The sequence below is a fragment of the Lycorma delicatula genome, chromosome 5 (genome assembly GCF_047948215.1).
Source record: "Lycorma delicatula isolate Av1 chromosome 5, ASM4794821v1, whole genome shotgun sequence".
In the NCBI taxonomy this organism is placed as follows: domain Eukaryota; kingdom Metazoa; phylum Arthropoda; class Insecta; order Hemiptera; family Fulgoridae; genus Lycorma; species Lycorma delicatula.
Window position 1 is genome coordinate 31,750,865 of NC_134459.1, and position 21,211 is coordinate 31,772,075.

Here is a 21,211-nt window from a genome sequence, read left to right on the forward strand (position 1 = left end):
AGGATAGTCAGTTGGTTATTGGTAAACGGTAGTGAAATGAACAGTATTCTACTCATTCATGAACTGTACGTAGTTCTACTGCAAACAGTAAAAGTAATAATATTTTCGGAAAGTGAACTGTATGAACTTTGGACTATTCTATTATTATCTTGTTGTTAATGCAACATTAGGGTTCTAGAGGTCATTATAATGTTTTTAGTAAACTGGACTGTATTTTTGATTTTTATAATTTAACTGTCATTAAACAAATATTGTCATTTTTATTTGATTTACTATTTTGTATGTTTTATATATATAGGTATTGTCATTATTATTATTATTATTATCTTTATTACTATTAACTTTTTTTATTATTTATTTTGTTTATACGTCTTTAGGGTAATAAATTGTATTTGTAAAGATGTTTAAGTCTGATAGTCCCTTGATATTCTTGTCGAACCGCGAACACGCGATAATATTTTAACTTATATAATTTATTAGCATTATATTATTTTATTGCGGCTCCCTAAATCCGACCCAAGACAAATCATTTTTTTTCAGCATGTTTCCTTGCATTGAATTGCATACTAAACTTCTATTATTTGCCGAGTGAAGAGCGGGTGAATAAATGTATTTAAACGAAAACGGTAGCAGCATTTATGAACGGCAACTGACATTATCGTTTGCGTGATTGAAGAAGCAACTTGACTCTTTTTTATGTAGAAATGTTTCCGGTTTACAGAACAATTCTCATTTTTATTTTTCCTTCCGTCAGTATAATTTTGTACAATATTTTGCAAAAAAAAAAAAAATCACAATTTAATTAATATTTACCTCCTAATGTGTTTGGTACTTATTGGCTATTCGCTTTCTTAAAATTTTCATGTTTTTTAATTCCCATTTTATTTAAATTATTTTAGCGTAAAGCTGGTGGAATTTTACAGCGAGATACCTTCCTAATCTCAACTTGCTAGGTTGAATATGATACTGAGATTTATAACGTGTGTAAAATTCCTGTCCAGGTTTGAACATCGAAGCTTTACTTATGAAAGCAGGAGACTTAAAAAAATATAAATAATAAAAAAAGGATATAAAATTCAAAAAGATTAATTCCAACTATTAAAAACTAAATTTCCGTAATGATTCTAAATATCACATCATAATTCACATTAACAAATGAAAAATAAAACACCTTTCAATGGATAGAAATCAAAAACTAGGTTGGTTTTTTTATTCAAACCGGAGCCAAAATTCCACAGTTTAAAAACATTATTAAAATTTTATTGTATAATTAATTATCGATAACGATTACATTTTAAAATAAGGCTGTAAGAAAACAAAAAATTCATGTTTATTAATTAAATTTTACGAGAATAAATCCTAAAAATTTATAAATTCTGTATAAATGAAACTAAAGGGACGGTTAGAGATATTAAACAACTGTTATTAGCATGAACGGTTTTCAGTCCGACAAAGGAAACAATACCAGCTGAAGCAGAGCTGGTGTTGCATTATTTAGAACGCAAACAACAGAGATAGACATAAGAGACATAGGGTCGACTTTGATTAACTTGGTGCGATTCACTCTCAACATCTCTGTGACCGAGTTCAATATCCAAACAACACAAACAGGCTATATACGCGCCCTCTCCCATATAAGAAAAGCAATACGCTGGCGCTGGTAGAAACGGATTCAAGTGGGAACTGTGAATAACAGTATACGTATCATCGTCGTATCAGCACCCAAGAATCGAGATTCAAAGACTTTGAAGTAATGCAAACCCCTTTGGTTCCATAGATCAAACATTTCTTATAATTCATACAAGAGTAATTACTTCTAAGTAACGTTTGTGTAATCTTTTGAGCTGCACAACATTTACCCAGCAGCATAGCACATCGCATGTAGTGCGCATACGCACACTTTGGAAAGCGCATTTCACATTTGGGCAACTCATTATGTATACTTACAATTCCAAAAGAGATGAAACAATTATTCTCTATTGTACTTTATTTTCGAGAAAAGAGCATTTTCCACAGTCCAGAAAAGAGTAATTTGGCGGACAAATTTTTCTTGAATTAAACTGGCTGGTATTATACAGAATAATTTCTTTTGATACAATGAAGTATTTTCCCCTTGAAATACCCGATTCTTTAAGATCTAAATTATATAAGTTCCAAAATGATCAAACTAAATAAAAATATTACTAACGGATATATTATTAACTCCTAAATCAATTTTTGTCGCTGTTTTCCACTCTTTTCGGACTTGAGTTACCAGAGTAAAACTTTGACTTATTTAATGACATTCTAATATCCAATTTTATATTTTACATATTCCAATGTTTAGCTTTCCCAATAGTTTTTACTCTCTACTGGACCATATACTATGTAATACAAAATCTATGAAAGCTGGATTTCTTAATAGACAACTAACTGAACTAATTTTTGTTTTCTTTTGTTGTTGTAGATGAGTCTGAGAAATGGCATTTACACCCCCCCCCCACCACCAATAAATGGAGGAGTGTCGGACTCGCATGGGTTCGGCTAGAAGTTATTAAATGTATGTACCGTACCCTACCGACTGAAACTCCTCTCACAGTTTCTCCCCCTTCGGGGCTGGTCCTGCAGTTAAGCACTGCGCGGCCCCAGGAGATGCCTTTAGGATCCAGAGTCCCCGTGCTTCATCACCGTCACCCAACCGCACAAGTGCAAATGCACGACGGCTCCACAGGAGGTTGTCCTTCGCCCCTTCACCCTCTGGTCACTTTCTTCGCCTGAGTCTCAGGTCTTTTATACGCAACTCTGATTCCTTGGTGGGTGATCTTCAATCCTCTTACTGATCTGGGTTCTAAATCAGGCTTCATCCCATTCTTTAGCTTCTCTTGCTTTTGTTTTCAGGATACTTGTTGCTAGGTGTACTACCTTGTCCCATTTCGCTTTTCCTGTCAACATGTATGGAACTGTTTCTTCCAGAGAAACCCAGCTTTACTCGAGATCTTATCTGACCACATCCCACCACTGGCATTGGTAGATGGTGTGCTCAATGGTATCTTCAAGATCGTAACTAATTTTCAACAACCTCTACAAAACTACATTTTAAAGACATTAGTGTTCTTTTTCGTTTAAGTTTTTCAATTGTCTGTATTTTACTACCAAATAGCACTTAACTTCATGGAAATATTTTTAAGAATTTTTTTCAATACTTAGATCTATCTATATTTGATAATCAGAGATTTATTTGTTGCATGAAAACACTGCTTGTCTGTGACACACTATTCTTGATACTTACATCCTTTCTAATTTCTTAACATAATAAACAAAATTTTTCCATTTCTTGTACATTCTGTTCACCTATTTTAATATTAAATTCCTCATTATTCTCCTTTGTATTATAGTACCACTGTTACTGTTTTATACCGCTGTTTTAATCATATTTAGTTTAAAGTAAATTTCTTTTCTAGCAATAAGTCCATACCACTCAGTATTTCTTCTAACTTACTAATAGTTGTTGCTGAAAAGACAATTTCATCAGAGAATCTTAATAAATTTTTCTTTTTTTTAGGTTTGTGGAGCATTATTCCTTTCTCAAATTGTCCATCAATACCTAAATTATTTCTTTTAAGTGAAAGTTGAAAAGCAATGAGAGCAGATTAAGTTTTTATTTCTGAATCACAGCTCATCCTTTCTTTATATCCTACTTTTGTAACTGCCAGCTGGTTCTTCTACAGATTGAAAATAAATCTTTTTTTTTTTTATATTAAAGTTCAAATCTTTAAAATATTTTTAATATTTTATTTCAATGCTTTATCCAAATCTAACAGGATGCTTTATTCCTTTTAAATCTGCCTTCTAAATTAATGCGAGAGCTACCTTTTGTCTTTATGACCATAAAAACAAAATAAATCAAATAAGAAGCCACATATAAACTAAAGAAAGGTGCAAAAGCCAACACTAAATAGAAATTTTCAAAACTAAAAAGTACAGTAAAATTACAAAAATCTACATTTGGTAACAGAAAAGGGAGCTTTCTTCTTTTCCTCATTATTTTATTCATATTTTGATATGATGTACATGAAAATGAAATAATAGTTTCACACTATAAAAGTTTTTTCATACTATTACAAAAATAAACTAATACTGTATATTGTAGATAACACTGAAGAAAATAAATAGAGATTTATGAAGTAATATAAGAAACCTATCAGTTTTTGCAATGTTGTGGGTCAACTGGTACTAACCAACCACCATTTAAATTTAAAAAGTAAACATGTTTTCAATTTCTGTCATGGAATTTCTTAGTAGTAAGTAGCAATCAGCAGGCTTTTACAAAAATTCTTTGCATATTCAGTTACAACGCTATAAAAAACCAAACATCGATGAGATTAATTCACTGTATAAACAAGATTTAATCACCTAAGTGGTAGACTAAGATAATGCTACTGAATTTTATTTATGTCTTGCCATTTCACATGTTCCATACCCAGAAACAATAGAATCTAGAGAAACGTATTAAAATATCATGCACAGTCAAATAAAATTTTAAAACAAATTTTTTTTTTTTTTAACCGATATATGATAACCAATTCTAGCCAATTGGCGGTTGAGATAAACTGGCAATTTCTACAACATTAGAATCTGAACATTAATAAAACATTATTATATAATATATAATAAAAAAAAAACTACGTCAAATGTAAATATCCATGGCAGAGTGGTAGCATCTTGGCTTTTCATTCAGAGTTCTCAAGTTTGAATCCCGGTAAGGCGTGGCATTTTTCACAAACCACAAAATTCATTTATCATCTAGTAACTATAAGAGTGCATAAGAACCTGTTATTACTGTGTAATAAAATAAATAAATTATTTAATGAAATGCAATAAATAATAATTTTTTTGTAATTTAATTTTAAACTGAAATAGTCCTAAATAATTCTGCAAGATAGGAATCCAATGTTGGCTAGCTATTTGTATAATTTTACACCATATTTAAAATTGTATGAGGAAGCAGGACTTGTAAGGGCCACAATAGAAACATCTAGTAGAATGTTTGGGACATATTTTATAAATAAAGACAGTAGCAAATGTCTGGCTTTGAAAGATTATTAGCACAGCTCGTAGATCATTAAAATGTAATTACAATTATTAACTGAATAAACTTAAAATAACTCTCATGTAGAGCTATCAGAAATTATCAGATTTCATTACTCTGAAAAGTCTTGCAGTTATTGCGAATAGTGGGACAGCATCCCAACCCCATGGGGGAAGATATTCACCTTGTGACGTTACCGGTTGCCGCACCACCTCCTCTGTTCTGAGCCCCGAAGGGCTTTACCGGAGGTCGTCTTTAGAACCTCTAACTTATTACATCTCACAGTCAACAGCCACGCCTTGGTCAGGATGCAACCAATGTAAATGCCTTGACAGACATTTGCATCAGCAAAATACAAATCAAATTTTGCCTTCACATAGGCCTCAAACAGACACCATATCCAAACTAACATGATTCCCTCAAACTAACTGACCGAAACCGCGGAAGCGCGAATAGTCCAGATTTTACAGCACCGTTCGTGACTGTGAATGCCTCAGAAAACAAACGAGTTGAAAGGTAAATCAGTGCTACTCTCATACCAATCAAAATTATGTCTTATGCAACGTAGAAATTCAGACCTACACCCAAATAAGTCGACCAATTTAGGTCAACTATCAAGGGGAACATAACCTCATTCCAGTCCGCGCAGGAGCCGGGGACAAACCCTGTACCCCCACACAGTGCAATCATGGAGTCTCGCGTGACATTACAAAGTCATAATTAGGGCCGCCACCGGGGGAGGGAAACCACACCCTCGATCGCACGAGCTATTATACCCTGGCGGCGCATTCACCCTACAAGAGGGAGCCCCAAATCGAATCACAAACACCAATATAACCGTGGCACGATGCCAATGCGCCTACCTCCAACCAAGCTTAGGGTTCCGGCTTAGGGTAGCCTAAACCGGAACCCTAGCAACCCAGGATCCAACTCCCTCTGCAGACTTACACACTGCAAAGGCGCCAAGAAAACCAGCCACTATAGACCACTCCTCGCGATCATCCAGTTAATACAGAGATCCAGAAAGAAATGTATTCTCACAAGTTCGCTAACAGCTAGTGAACGTTCGACCTCGTATCGGGGACAGACGTAGAGGACGTGGTCCACCGTATCATCAGTCCACAATCCGAGCATTGACTCGAATCCACCGTACAAAGCCTAGCCAAACTCGTCCGAAAGGTACCATGCCCGGAGAGAAAAGTGTGATATACCGATTAGGGGAGACCCATCCAATCGCACCGACATCAGGCACTATAGGAAATATGCCATGCGTGTAGCGACCTGAGGGGGATTCGTGCCACCTGACTTGCCAAGACGCAAGGCCCCGGTTTTCAATCTCCTGCTTTCGTTCTGACGTCATATTAGATATTTTAATGATGTTGATGATCTTGATTAGTATTATCATGTAGCCGGCCTCTGTTGCGCAAGTGGTAGCATCTCGCCTATCATCCAGAGGTTCCAAGTTCGAATCCCAGTCAAGCATGGCATTTTCACACACACTACAAATCATTCATCTCATCCTCTGAAGCAATACCTAATGGTAGTTCCGGAGGTTAAACAAAAAAAAGAAAAGAAAAAAGTATTATCGTGTAGTGGAAAAGATAAAAAATGGTACAACATTATTCTGTAACTTTAAGCATATCTTCATTCTCATTATAACTCACTATCTGAAATCAAATTTATATGAAAATAACTTTTTTTTTTGAAAATAAGTCATATTTTTTTTATCGCAATAAAAAAACAATTTTAAATTTTATTAAAAAAATTATTAATTCTAAATACAAGCAGTTCTTGAGCTATCGAGGAATGAAAAATTAAAATGGTTGTCATTTTGAAATTTATGGGTATAAAATTTCCATATTTATTTTATAAAGAATATTAATTTATAAGATACAGCGAATTTCATTGAAATAACTGAATGTAGTTGGAATGTAAATATCTACTTAAAGAAGCAAAATGGTAAAACGATAGATAAAAAAAATGTTAAGACTTTATTCTTTAACTTTTTTCTTGTAATGATGTTTGGAAATATTGAATGAACTCTATTTATACACCATGTACAATGCATTGTTTCACAAAATAAAGGGTACATTAATTTATTGGTTTATTCTACCTATTCTACTCCAGTCTTTCTTATAGCACTGTGACTGATGTAAAGCACTTAGTTACCAGATACACTTCAGTCAGAACTGCTTTCTTTGAATGCACATGTGTTTATTATATAGTCAGTGTTTACACTGAACTGGGTGAAAATTTACTCCCAGGCAGAATATTTGCATTTTCATGGGGTTGAAATAGTGTTACATAATTGTATAGTTGGTCCAATAAAAAAGGAAACAGGAAACTGCTTCACCTCTCATTTTTCCTGTCATCAGACATGCTGTTATCAGATGCTTTTTACTTTTGAGATTAGCAGTCATTTTTCAAGAGCGACTTGTAACACACACCAAACTGTACCACTATAGTCATGGCACTTACATAAATAACATCATGAACATGTTCTTGTAATATCCTACATGACAACAAATAGTTCATACCCTGCTAGGACACTCAGAGGCTGTCCTGAGGATTTTGTTTCGCTTAGTAAATTAACACTCATATTACTTATTTTGCTTTTTGCACTGATTTTATTCAACTTTCTTATTTTCTTATTTATTTATTTTTTTAAAAATAATACCATCCTTCGAGATGTTACTCTTACAAGACTTTACCATGGTTTCTCTTATTCCATCCTAATAACTGCTTATGCAATCCCTTTTTTTTTCTACAGAGTAGCACATGCACCTGTTTTTGACAAATAAGTCCTAATCCATAAATGCATTATTATTTATAAAATAAAATGTTTATTTAGTAAAGGAATAAGCAATAAAATACTATGATGAAAAACATACAAAAGCCAATACAAACAGCTCAATTACAACTCATATTTTTCATTTACACATATCATCATGTTCAAATATCATCATTCAGACGCTTAAGAGAGAATTCCTACACTGATTTATAATCTAATAAGAACAAAGTGAACATTTTTTTATACATTCAATTTGTGTATTTAATATACAACAAATACTCAGTAGTAGTAACAATAATATTGTTGACGAGAATGAATTTATTAAAATCTATCACACCCTTGTAAGCTTGGTGAATGGCAGTACATTATTTATTTATTTTGTTTTTTAATCAGCTATATGGTAACTATCCAATTACAACCACGATGAGAGATGACTTTTTGTAGCTTATGAAAAATGCCAAGCCTGACTGTGATTTCAACTCACGACCTGCTAGATGAAGGCACAGATGCTACTACTTCATTAAATGGTTATCAAATATTTTTATATATGTATGTTTATGTGTTATTTTTTTAATATTCAAATAATTCATTAACATATTGACCACAGTGTTCATAAAATTTAATACAGTAGGTTTAACTTATCCAATTACTGTGTTTTGGTGGTTAATGTTTCTTATAAAATATATATAAACAAGTTCTCCCAGGACTTTCATAACCTGTTCTACTCTTGAAAATAATGGAAAAAGAATCATATAAACATATGCCCCAAAATGCTTAGTTTCCATGTTATGGCTAATGAAATATTTTGTTCAGATTTCAGTTACCCAGTGAAATGTCATATTTAAATTTTTATCATGTTAATTAAGGGCCAGAATTGGTGATTTCTTGTGGTTTTTGACCTGAAAAATTGAATAAAATAGGTCTCAGAAGCACATACAGTAGTGAAATTTGGGATGAAAGCCAATAAATTAGAGTAAAAAACCCTGGTTTTTATATTTGACATACAATAACTTTGTAAATAGGTAATGAACATATAAAACTTTTTCAAAAATAAGCCTGCCATTTTCAATACATTTCTTGGCACGCTTCTGTTATACTTTGTTGCTCATTTTAATTCAGGGCCATCCTTAAGTTACTCAGTCGCATCCACAATGCAGACAATTTGTTCCTCATGAGAATGTATTTTTACAATATTTTTCATCCATCCCCAGATGCAAAATTCTAAAGGTGATCAGGTGATCTTGGTGGCCCAGAATATGGATCCCCCACAATCGATCCATTTCTCAAAGACAATAATTTAAATGACTGCAAACAGCACAAGAAAAGTGGGGAGGTGCGCCATCATCTTGCTAGAAGTATACTTTGTATTTCAACGCTAGAGGAACATCTCCAAGCAGCTGTAGCAATCCTCCTTGAAGAAAGTGCAAGTAGAACTCAGCATTTAATGGGCCAGGTAATATAAACGGTTCAAACAGCTGATTGTGAAGAAAGCTGCACCATACATTGACAATAAAATCAATTGAGTATTGTTGATCACCTATTTTGTTATTTTATTGTTAACTTTGAAATAATAATTTTTCAAATAATTCATTGTATTTCTGTCATTAATAAAAAAAAATGTAACTAAATAATTTTTGTTTATTTTAATTTTACTATTGAATAATTTCCAGGTTTTTTAATATTTTTTAACAGTAAACTTTATTTTTACAGATCTTTCAAATCACTAAAAAAGAATTTGGTTTTTGTTTATATTAAATATGTACTTTTCTGGCAAATGTAGTAATATACTGCTACTAAAAAAATTCTAACTTTTCTTTGTTTTCTTCAACCTGTCTCAACCATTTTGTACAGAATTAAACTCTCTACAAGTTCTCTTTAAAATTTTTATGTGTTTATTACCCATTCAATAAAGGTATTGTATGTCAAACACAAAAACAGGGTTTTTTACCTCAATTTATTGGTTTTTACCCCAAATTTCTCAAAAACTACTGCAGGTTCTGGGACCTGCTTTACTCAATTTTTCAGGTCATAAACAATAAGAAATTTTTAATTCTGTCCCTTAATTAATGTCCTAAAAATTTCAGTATGACCTCATTTCACCTGGGTAGCTGAAATTCAAGCGTAATCTTTCACTAGCCATAACCTGCAAATGAAGCATTTTAGGACATACATTTATACAAAGAGACTATCTTTGTTACAATGAAAAGGACACAAATAAACTGAAAAAAAAATCATAAATAAAAGAAACATTTTATTCATTGCAACAATACAGAATACACTATATGATAAATGCATAATAAAAAACATTTGTAACACTTTATATTGTTATTATGCTTTCAAGCTTACATGTCTATTAATTATTATTTAAATGAGTACTTTTTAATTAAATGAAATATTTTTTGTTATTGTATCACCATTTAACAATATATACTATATACAAACATGTCATACATCACATGCATCGATTGAATACAGAGATTTACAGGTCTTCAAATATCGAAAAGAAGCACATGTAGGACACTTTTCGAAGGAGAACAGAAACTTACAAAAGAAGGACTGTTTCCTAAAGGACGACAATTGGTCACCTTAGTTTATATGAACTTTTCCCATTATTTTTATGAGTAGAACAGGATATAAAAGTCCCAGGAGAACTTTGTGATACACCCAGTACAAATAATTTGTTTTTTTTTAACACAATTCAAACTCTGAACAGCAATGCATGCTCATATATTATTTCAAAATAATATTTTATAAAATTATTACGTCTGATGATTTGAACTTATCCAAGAATATTGTTTACTTGTCCAACATATATTTCTCTGTGATCTGATAATTATGAGGTGAAGAATTCATATAAGGGTGCTTATTGTTTGAAAAAAACAAAAAACAGGGTATTGATGAAAACTTCAGGAAAAAGTTTGTAAAAACAGACCTAACAGTTCACGAACTGAACTCAACATAACTGAAGTTACAGTTCAGAAAAAACAATTCATAAGCTAATGTTTGTTCACACAAAAACAGTTAAGCCACTCAATAATATTAGTATTTCATCCTAATATTTTTAGAAGAAAAAAGAAGTAAAGTGGTTTACCATTCCCTTTTATCATGAAACTACTTCATTGACTACTTTTATCCTGGTTACTTCATTCCATCACAGAGACTGGCTGTACAGAAAACATCAATATCATGAAAAAAAAAACTTTATATCTCAGATATTTTGCATGTACCACAGCCAAAAAAAAAGACTAGGAAAGATGGTATAAAGTAAAAATTTAATTTAAACATTTCAGTAATGAAATAATGGATCAATATATTATCTTAAAGTACCGCTACTTTTTTTAAGTTTTGTGGTTGCAGAAATTTCATTAAATTCTATTCACTCATTGTGGCTCCCTTCTAGTAGCTGTTTTTGTTTGCCCCAACTTCTCATGTTCCTTCTCCTGAAGATCCAAATAAGTAATTATTTTACTTCTGTAGCTGTACTGTGAAAGTACAGCTACAGAAAGCAGTATGTAACAAATGCACTGAATTATACTAAAAAATTAGAAGAACTGACATATTGCAAAGTGAATTGGTATCCTTGTGTGTGAAAAATAAATAAAGTAGTTCTGGAAATGGTTAAAAAATACTGATTGCTGTCTTGATCTCTCTAACGGCATAAAAATGTAATAATAATAATAATAATATATATTAATTTCAAAAAGCTTTACATTTAGCACCTTCCCAATTTTAATTATAATTCCCTTTGGGGGCTCTTGTAATCCCTCATAAAGTGGATGCAGTTTTTCTAAGTAGCTTGACATCTGCAAATATTAAAATATGTTACTGTCATTCACTGCAGTTGCCAATGCATCAAATACATATTTTTTTTCAATTTAGTATAAGTTTTACATTTTTTTAAATAAAGATTATAACCTTCAAGTTGGAATATGGGATACAACAAGAATTTGTTTTATAACTGTTATGAATTTGGATTTTGCTTTTCATAAAAAGTTGGACAACAGTAAACATAAATTCATTTAAATTAACTTCATAATCTTTTCTTTAATCTTTAGTCTTAGTTATTTTTTGACTGTTTTTTTATAAGAAAAAATATCTATCCCTTAAATATAATTTAATTACTCTTATTCAAAATATTTTTTAGTTAAATATTCAAGAAGTAAAATAATTACCTATTTGGATCTTCAGGAGAAGCAACATGAGAGGTTGGGGCAAACAAAAACAGCTACTAGAAGGGAGCCACAATGAGTGGATAGAATTTAATGAAATTTCTGCAACCACAAAACTTAGAAAAAGTTAGCAAGGGAGGTAAAAATAAACTGAACAATATAACTACATTAAGTTAAATGAGTTAGAAGGGAAAAGCCGGGGTTAACAATGATGATATGATATAATGTTATTTATTTTATAAGAATTTATAGCAAAAAATGACAACAAAAAATAAGATTATTAAACAAAGAAAAAAGCAAAACATATTCAAAGTATAATTTTTATTAATGATGCCATAATTTCTGTCAGAATAGGAATAAACCCAAATGATTTTCACTTATCCACAAGGGTAACTCACTTTTAAAGTTACTCACTCATTAAATAACTTTTATTATGTCTAAAAAAATGTTATCTTGATTCATCATATTGATCGATTAAAAAGCAATGGTGATTGTTGCAGAGAAGATTGCGAAAGAGGTAAAATATGCACTAGAATGTAGAATGAAAGAGGAAAAAATATCATAAAATTAGCTCCGTCACAGCTTCACCAGTGCTATATGGTTACTTGTGTTTCCCGTAGCAGTCAATCTTTTTATTTTACGTTTTTTAGTCAAGTAACAGAGGCAGGTGCAGTCAGTCACACATAGAGTAACAGTGGCAGTGGCTGTGTTAGTTGAGTCACAGCGCCATATACATTTGCACCCCTTAAAAAATTTTGAATTCATAAAAACCCAAAAATGGTTTTTAAATATTTATCTTAAGAGTATTTGGAAGCCCAAATCTACTGAATATCTCATTTAGTATCGTTGGGATTGGCAAAATTTACAATCATTTTCCACATTTTTTTTTAACTTTCAGATCGAATTTCAAAAATCTAGAATTAGTTTATTCACATGAACATTACATTCATAAAAAATCAGGTTGATTTCTTTATTTGTTAATGAGAAATTAAAATGATAGTATATTTCATTGTTACTCCATTCTACTCTTTTACAATCGGAATTTCAAAAATTCCTTTCTTACTGTGCAGTTACACTGTAAGAACATGTATACAATTTCATCAATTTATCTTCAGTAGTTACTGCTTGGCATTGATTATGAATCACTCATGACATGTTGTCTTCAATTTCAATAATACCTCAAATGAAAATATCTCTCCTGAAAAATATCTTGGGAGCGGCTCACTGTAAGAAAGGAGTATGAGAATTTAGTGGCTCATCATCTAGCAGCCCTAATGAGAAGTGCAGCATAGTAATGGTTTATTTGTTATTTACACGTTTTAATAAATAGTTTTTAATTTCGATAGCATTTGGTCTGATAATATTTCCAAATAACCATGATCTGTTAGATTAAGGGTGTACCTGATGCATGCAAAAGTTATCCTTCAAACCCAGCTTACATAGTGATACGAGACTCATAGTTCACAGTTCATTAATTCAATTCATTCAAGTTTGTTCTTCAACTGGAAAATCTCCACAACTACATATTATATATATATATATATATATATATATATATATATATATATGTCGGAGAATAAAGTACAGTGGAGTATCTTCCGACAAAACGATGAGAATATTCTTTAGAATGTCTGTATTTTTAGTAGTTTTAAGAAATGTATTATTACTAGTAATATTTTGTAAAATAAGGTTTAAATTGTTTTATTGCGGTAGGCTTAGGCTAGGTAGGCACATGGTTGTCAACGTAGTCGGGATCCCAGGACGATAGGGGTATCATAAAATTAATAAGGAAAAGGAAATATGCAGTAGGTATATTATTTGAGAATATGGAGAAAGGGTAGTCTTGCTTTGGAACCCAGATCGAACAGACGTCCTGGTGATCGCGAATTCGTTATTTCCCTGAGCCTCGGTCTATCGCAAGTTGTTTTAATATTATTTGAATTCTAAATTGAATTAATCTTATATTGTAATTCGTGTGCTACTGAGTTATTGATAAGTGATAATTATCATTTGTAATTATTTCATTGTACGAGTTATCTACTCATTTTTATTAATTGAACTTTATTGTAATCTGATATATTCTCCACTTGTAATGGTGGGAATGAGTGAAGCACAAAACGTTGAATCCCTGACAAATCTCCTCGCCTCTCCGACATATATATATATATATATACACACACACACACACATTTTTATTTCATTTATTTTGTTTCAAGTTTAAATATATCTAATAACCTTCTCATGCCACAAAACATGAGTAAACATTTGGTTGAAATTGATCAAGTTGTTTTATTGTTTATCCTGAACATACAAAAACCCTCTTTCTCTTTATATAATAATATAAATGTATAAGAAAACAAACATTTTCATAATAAATACTTCTTGGTTTAAAAACCACAAAACACTTGCTAGGAAGTAATCAAATGAAAATATATGACAGATTTACTATTTAATTGCAGAAAAAGAAAATTTATAAAAATAATAAAAAGGCAAACAGGTTGCTAAAGGTTGACATTAACAGTGATCATATACTTTTAAATCTCAGTTATTTTAATGTAAACTGAAAAAATAATAATGGTGGAAAAGAAATAATAGGGGAAAAGTTAGCTCAAATAATGAATGGAAGAAATATAAAAATAACAGGAAAATAAATTCTGGGTGAAGATGCAGAGCATAAAAATAATGGTGGAACAATCAATGGCTTAATTAGAACATAAAGAATTAGGAACCAACAGATTTTCAAAGATTATTAAAAAACTAGAAGAAAAACAATTAAAGAAAGGAGGAACAAAACACTCTACAGAGAATTGAATAATGAATTACCAAGAGAAACACAAAATGCAAACTAAAAATGGTTTGCAGGTGAATGTTCAGAGATAAAAGATTTATAGAGAAATGGATTGTGATATCAACTAATTTATAAAATAAAAATAAATAGCAAACATAAAAATATAGGATTAATAAAGGAATTCAAGGCACTAAGAAAATGATAAAAAAGACTGTCAGTACAAAAGGCAATTGTCATACAAAGTAAAAGAGATACTTAAAAAAGTCAAGAATGGAGGAACTATGTATCAGTGAAACTGAAATAAAATTCATCTAGCCATACCAACATTACAATTAAATGGAAGAGGATGAAATTTTAGTAGCAATTCTAAAATTGTAAGTTTCATAAGGAATAAAAGATAAAGAATGTATAAGGTAAAGTAATGTGAACAGCCACTAGAAGTGATTAATTCAGAAGGGTAATTGTTAATAATTAATTTTATTGCAGAAGGATTGCAGAGATGGTGAAATTTGTGTAGCGTGATCTACAATAAAGTCAACAGAAGATTTTCTTCAACTAACCATCATTCCAATCCCCTAAAAGTATTGTACTTAAATTATAGGAAATCAATTTAATTTTTCTTTCAACATTATTTTCTTAATTCTGAACGTAAAATTAAGCAAATGTTTACAGAAGAACAATATGGATTCAGCAGAGGAAGATGTACCAGGGATGTAACTTGGCTAAAACTATTGCTGATATCTGTACAGAACGAGATAAAGAAATATGTATGTTTCAGAGATATAAGTATTTAATTAGATCATATGTTATAAGTTAATGAAAATATAAAAAAGTCAAAGTTATAAACATGGATGATTAATTTTTTGCTTTAATCAGAAAATAGCTAAAATATAAAGGATTCCCAAATCCTGGATGTAAGAAAGTGAAGGTTCTGCTGCCTCTCTCTAATCTTGTTTAATATTTATACTGAAAACATGATAAAAATTCTTATAAGAAGTTGAATAGATCAGCAATAAATGAAAAAATAAATTGCATAACATTTTCAAATGACATGGTGGTTTTAAGAAATCAAGTACAAGAATTATATTCTACAGAAAATTCAAAAATTAGACATTATGACAAAATATAGTATGAAAATGAATCTCAAGAAGAAAACGAAATGAAGATAGAGAACAAAACACGAATATGAATATGTTGTAATGAAATAGGAAGTTTGATGGGTTTACAGGTTAAATAAGGATGATCCAGAATTTAAAAAATAATTGATAGTTATGAATCTCATTCGGTAAGAGTCAGTCATGTGTCAATAAATGTACCTACTGAATAAACTTACTCATGATGGTACAGCTAGTTTCACTTATTTATCACAAAAATTAGTAGTCACCTACCAGTGCACATAGAACAGTAATATAAGATCAACTTCAAGAATTCACAAACCACCTAGTTATTGGATTTTTTCAATTATCAGTTGACTAAGTATTCTCATCCACCATAGTTGGTAGGAAATTGAATAAATTCACAAAGGGTGACAGAAATGTATTGCACAATGTAATTTTGTAGGAGAACAAAATTTTAACAAAGCAACTGATGCGGCAGTACCTGTTGCTTTGTTCAAAATGGCAATCTTTGTTCAAGATGGCAATTTTGTAGCTTCATTCCCATACTATTAACATTCAAAATTCAATTTCCCATGCCTTCTCATTTTTCTGTCAGTCACTGCAATGGAGTCAAATACACCTGCTATTACAATGCATCTGATGTACGATGGATAAAGCTAGTATCACTCATTTATCACAAAAATGAATAATCATCTGCATCTGAATGTGCAGTGATAGACTTTACAACAGTGAAAAAAGAGAATACTAGTGACATTCATAGAAATCTAAAAGCTGATGATGGTGATGAAATTGTTCATCCAAGTGCTCTGAGCAAGTGGAGAATAAAACTTTCGGCCACAGAAGCTGGTTAAAGAAATATTGAGGATGAATGTCAGAGTGGTCGACCAGTTTCTGTAAGTGATAAGAAGTACCAAAGGATAGTAGACAGATTTAAAATGACTGTTGCATTACACAGCTACGCATCGCTACCCAAACTGGCATATCAAAAGAATGAATAGGACATATTGCACAACTGGACTACTACACGAGCAATAAGTGTCACACAAACTCATAGAAAACAACAGACAAAAACAAAAGGAAAGTTGTGAGCAGATTCTGAAACATTATTCTGATGAGGAGATGATGACTTTTTCCATTATAGTGATAGGAAGCAAAACTTGGATGTATTATAATCTAGAAGAAAAAAGGCAGAACATGAATACTGACAATATGGTTTACTAAAATCAAAAACATTCAAAACACAGCTCTATGCAAAACAAATTGTCCTGACAGTGTTCTGGGATTCCAAACGCATGTCTGTGACTGACTATTTGAAGTTGGGTTAAGTGTAAATTCTGTGTGATATTCAGATATGTTAAAGCACCTTAGTTGTGCGTGTCATGTTTGACATTCATGAACAAAAAAATTCTGAAAATGCTCATCAACATATGGCATGCGATCACCAACTTTCTTGTGAAGTGAAATTTGAATCGATCCCACACCTCCATACCCACCAGAATTAATATCCTGTGAAACTTACTTTCTTCCCTAATCAAAATGAAATATTAAGGGCATTTATTTTACAACATATGATGAACTGAAGAACAGAGTGAGATTGTGCATTCTTCATTATCAAAGTGGAAAAACTTGCTTACTGTCAGGAGAATGATTGCTGTAAATGGTGACTACAAGGAAAAATGAACTTAAGTTTTTGTAGCAAATAAAATGTACTATTATGCAGTATTTTTTTCATTTGACTACCTCTTTTAATCTGCAAAATTTTAGAGCCTGTGCATTACATTTAGCCACCTATTCTGCATTATATATCATATTTGTTTCACAAGTGCATTCATCCATGTTGACAAGAGTAAATAAATTTTTTTGACATTATTATAACATGGTGGTTGAATAAACACAATTAATTGACATTTGCAAACATACTGAAACAAAAAACAAGCATATCCTAAAAAAATCAAGAAAATCATTCAATATGACAATATAACGATAACACAAGTACTTCAAACCAAAATCTGTTTCCAATCAAAATTTCAAACATAAGAAAAAACACTTTAAACACATACCAATAGCAGAACCAACATAATCACAAACCAAAATCACATTTTAAGAATCATTTCATTTTATTAACATTTTTAGGTTTATTTTTAAGTTACTTTTAGTTTTATTTCCTATTATTCTAAGTTCAGTTATTTTAATGACAGAGTTCTATTTTAATGACCAAATTCAATTTTAATGACAATCATTTTATTCATTATATTTATCTAGGCTTTGTAATACCAATTTTGGTTTGTTAAAATATAATCTATTTTACTTTTAATTATTTTTTTTTTATTGTTTAATCTACCACTTATTCTTTATTTAGAACTGGACTTAAAATTTGTAATTTTTCTTTAGTTTTACATGTAATTGTGTGTTATTTTTCATCTACATTACTTTTTGCACAAATTATTGTACTTTAATGCGTATATTGATGGGTACTTATAAACAATTACAGTGATCAAAAAAATTGAATATTGAAAACTCTAATAATGAGGGTGAGAAAATTTAAGTATAAAAAAATATAACTGGTTTGTAAATTAATTACAATAATTTTTTTAAACATACAAATATTTACTTTGGTTTTATTTATTAGCTTAAATAATAAAAAAGCTATATAAAAAGTTAAGAAATAAAATACTATAATGAATAAATATTGTAATTTTTATTTATATATATATATATATATATATATATATATGTTACAATAAACAAATATTATGTAGCTCTTAATTAATCTAAAATGTAAGTCTAGTTTAAAATTCATTAAATATTCTGCAAGATAAATGCAACATAATCTACAATATTAATAAAGGACTAGTAAAATCAATGAATTCAAAGCCTATGCCATCAATTGATAAGTCAAATTAATGTATTGTAAGCATTTGCTAAGAAATTAAAAAGTAATATACATCATAAAAAATAATAGCCAGTAAGATTATGTTCGAAAAGAAATGTAGATTAAATTATGGTCCAGTTACAATTTATTACCAAAGTAGAGAACAAGTTTGTAATAAAAATTAAAACAATCATGTTTTTGGAATGATCACATTTGAAAATGTGTTAATTTAATCACTTCTCGTATTAATCATTGTTTTGCTAAAAGCTCTTTACATTTTAAGGTTGGACCTAATTTTCAGGAAAAAGACAATGCATCAGTTAATAAAATAACCTCCACACTCATCTTGCTTGTTTCATTTTTTTGAAAGTAATAGACATGTATAGACAACCTTATGTAACATTTCAATATAAATAAGACAATAAAAAAAAGTGTTAAACAAATAAAAAAGGCAATAACAAAAACTGTGTTAAACCAAAAACAAAAAAGGAGGTCAACTACCATTGTTATCATTACTCTTGTGAATACCATCCATTTGGTCTTTAGGGATTTGTTTCGCAATTACTGATATAAACAAGGAACTTCACTACATTTTTTTATTTATTTAAGTGTCTGAAGAACTATAGCAACAAGTACCAGGCTTGTTTTACATTTACCGTATAGGTAATAAAACACAGTTTGTAGTTTGATGTCAACAAATGATCACATAAAATATAAATAGGTATAGGTTGTTTTCAGGATGTTTTAGACTCTTGATTAACTAATAGATTTAAATCAAAATTACAGGTTATGTGTAAATCTTATCATAGTTTGAAAAATAACGAAAGACTAGTATGACATAATTGATTGGAATTATAATGAAAATAACGTGTGATTAGAATAATGGATAGGAAACAGCAATGATACCAAAAATCGTATGCTTTCATTTGTATTTAAAAAAATCGTTTCTACTATAAGGGCGCCAGTACACTATTTACACTTGGTGATAAGAAATTATTAATACATGAAATTTATTTATTTTCCTAATATTAGTATAGAAATATTACGTACTCACGTTTTCAGTTAAAACTCGTTTCGGATAACCAGTATTGCTATATTGTACGTAGGACACATTCAAATGTTTTTAGATAACCTATTAACCGCCGCCACGTTAACTCACTGAACTAGCTTTCAAATAAACGGCCAATTTGATAGTTACGGTTAACAAGCGAAGCGAACGTTCGGTTATATTTGCTGATATCGTACGAAGGTAATTACATCGAATCGTTAGTTTTGGCGCCAGTAGTAATGTTTTTATATGTGACGGATATGATTTCCATATTGAATTTCACAAACAATTGTACACTGTATTACTCAACTAGCAAGAAACAGGAAAAACATAGAGTCATGAATCTTATCTTCTTTGTCATTCTTTTATTTCATTTACGTTTACAAGACAGTTTTATAATACTTAATAATTTAAATGACTGGATATGAGTAAATATAGAAAATTTGTAATAACGCCCGTATAATAGAAAAAAAAAAATACAATATTACTAAATTCGGGAAAATTATGAGATACCTTAACACTGACGGCTTGCATTGCGACGAACATTTAAAGTATATATTAATCAAAGGCTCTATATAAACCTAAAAGAAGGAGAAAATTGTAGAATTAGATGAGCAAATTTGAATGAAGTTTTAGATTCTGTTGATAAAAACACGTTTCATGTTTTTTGTTCCATATCACTTAAAGAATTGCAGTGGGACAGCTGTGCATATTTTCTCAAGTTCAGTACGCCGGCCTCCGTGGCGGGAATGGTAGCGTCTCTGCCTTTCATCCGAAGTCCCGGTCAGGTATGGCCTTTTCACACGCTACAAATCATTCATCTCATCATCTGAAGCAATACCTAACCGTGGTTCCAGAGGTTAAAATAAGAAAAAACGGTTCCTCAGTAAGAAGAATAAAATAATAGGTATGCGACTTCTGAACTGTAATATTTAATAATTATAGAATAATGATACTTCTTGGTATTAGTATGTTCCAGCAGAATATTACTTTTATTTATAGATTCAATACAATTTTATTTAAATACGGAAAAGTGATCAAAATAATTAACTATTGCTTTACTTTTGCTACTTCTGCTCACCATAAGATGTCAAATCCATAGAATGTAAAAAGTTATTCTACAACAAAAATGACAACTGCATAGCAAATACCTTAGTATTTGCACACCCTTAAGTGTACTCATATTTTACATTCTAAATGTAATAAAACACTAAGAAAAATAATTTTTTATAAAGTTTCTTCTTCAGTTAACAGTCCTTTGGCTGGTTGGCAGCAGCTCTCCACTCTTATCTCTTAACAGCCTTTCTCTTTAGCTCCCAGTAGGATTAAAGTTCATATCCATTATCTGTTTATGAAC

At 30.7% G+C, this 21,211-nt stretch overlaps 1 long non-coding RNA gene across 1 annotated transcript in view; it reads right to left on the reverse strand.

Annotated features, from left to right (window-relative positions):
- The window catches only part of LOC142325851 (uncharacterized), a 305,489-nt gene extending 285,539 nt beyond the window's left edge, over window positions 1-19,950 (reverse strand). Inside the window, exon 1 of the long non-coding RNA XR_012756607.1 lies at window positions 19,861-19,950. This is a non-coding gene — a long non-coding RNA (uncharacterized LOC142325851). The remainder of the gene's footprint in view (window positions 1-19,860) is intronic.
- Window positions 19,951-21,211: the final 1,261 nt, after the last annotated feature.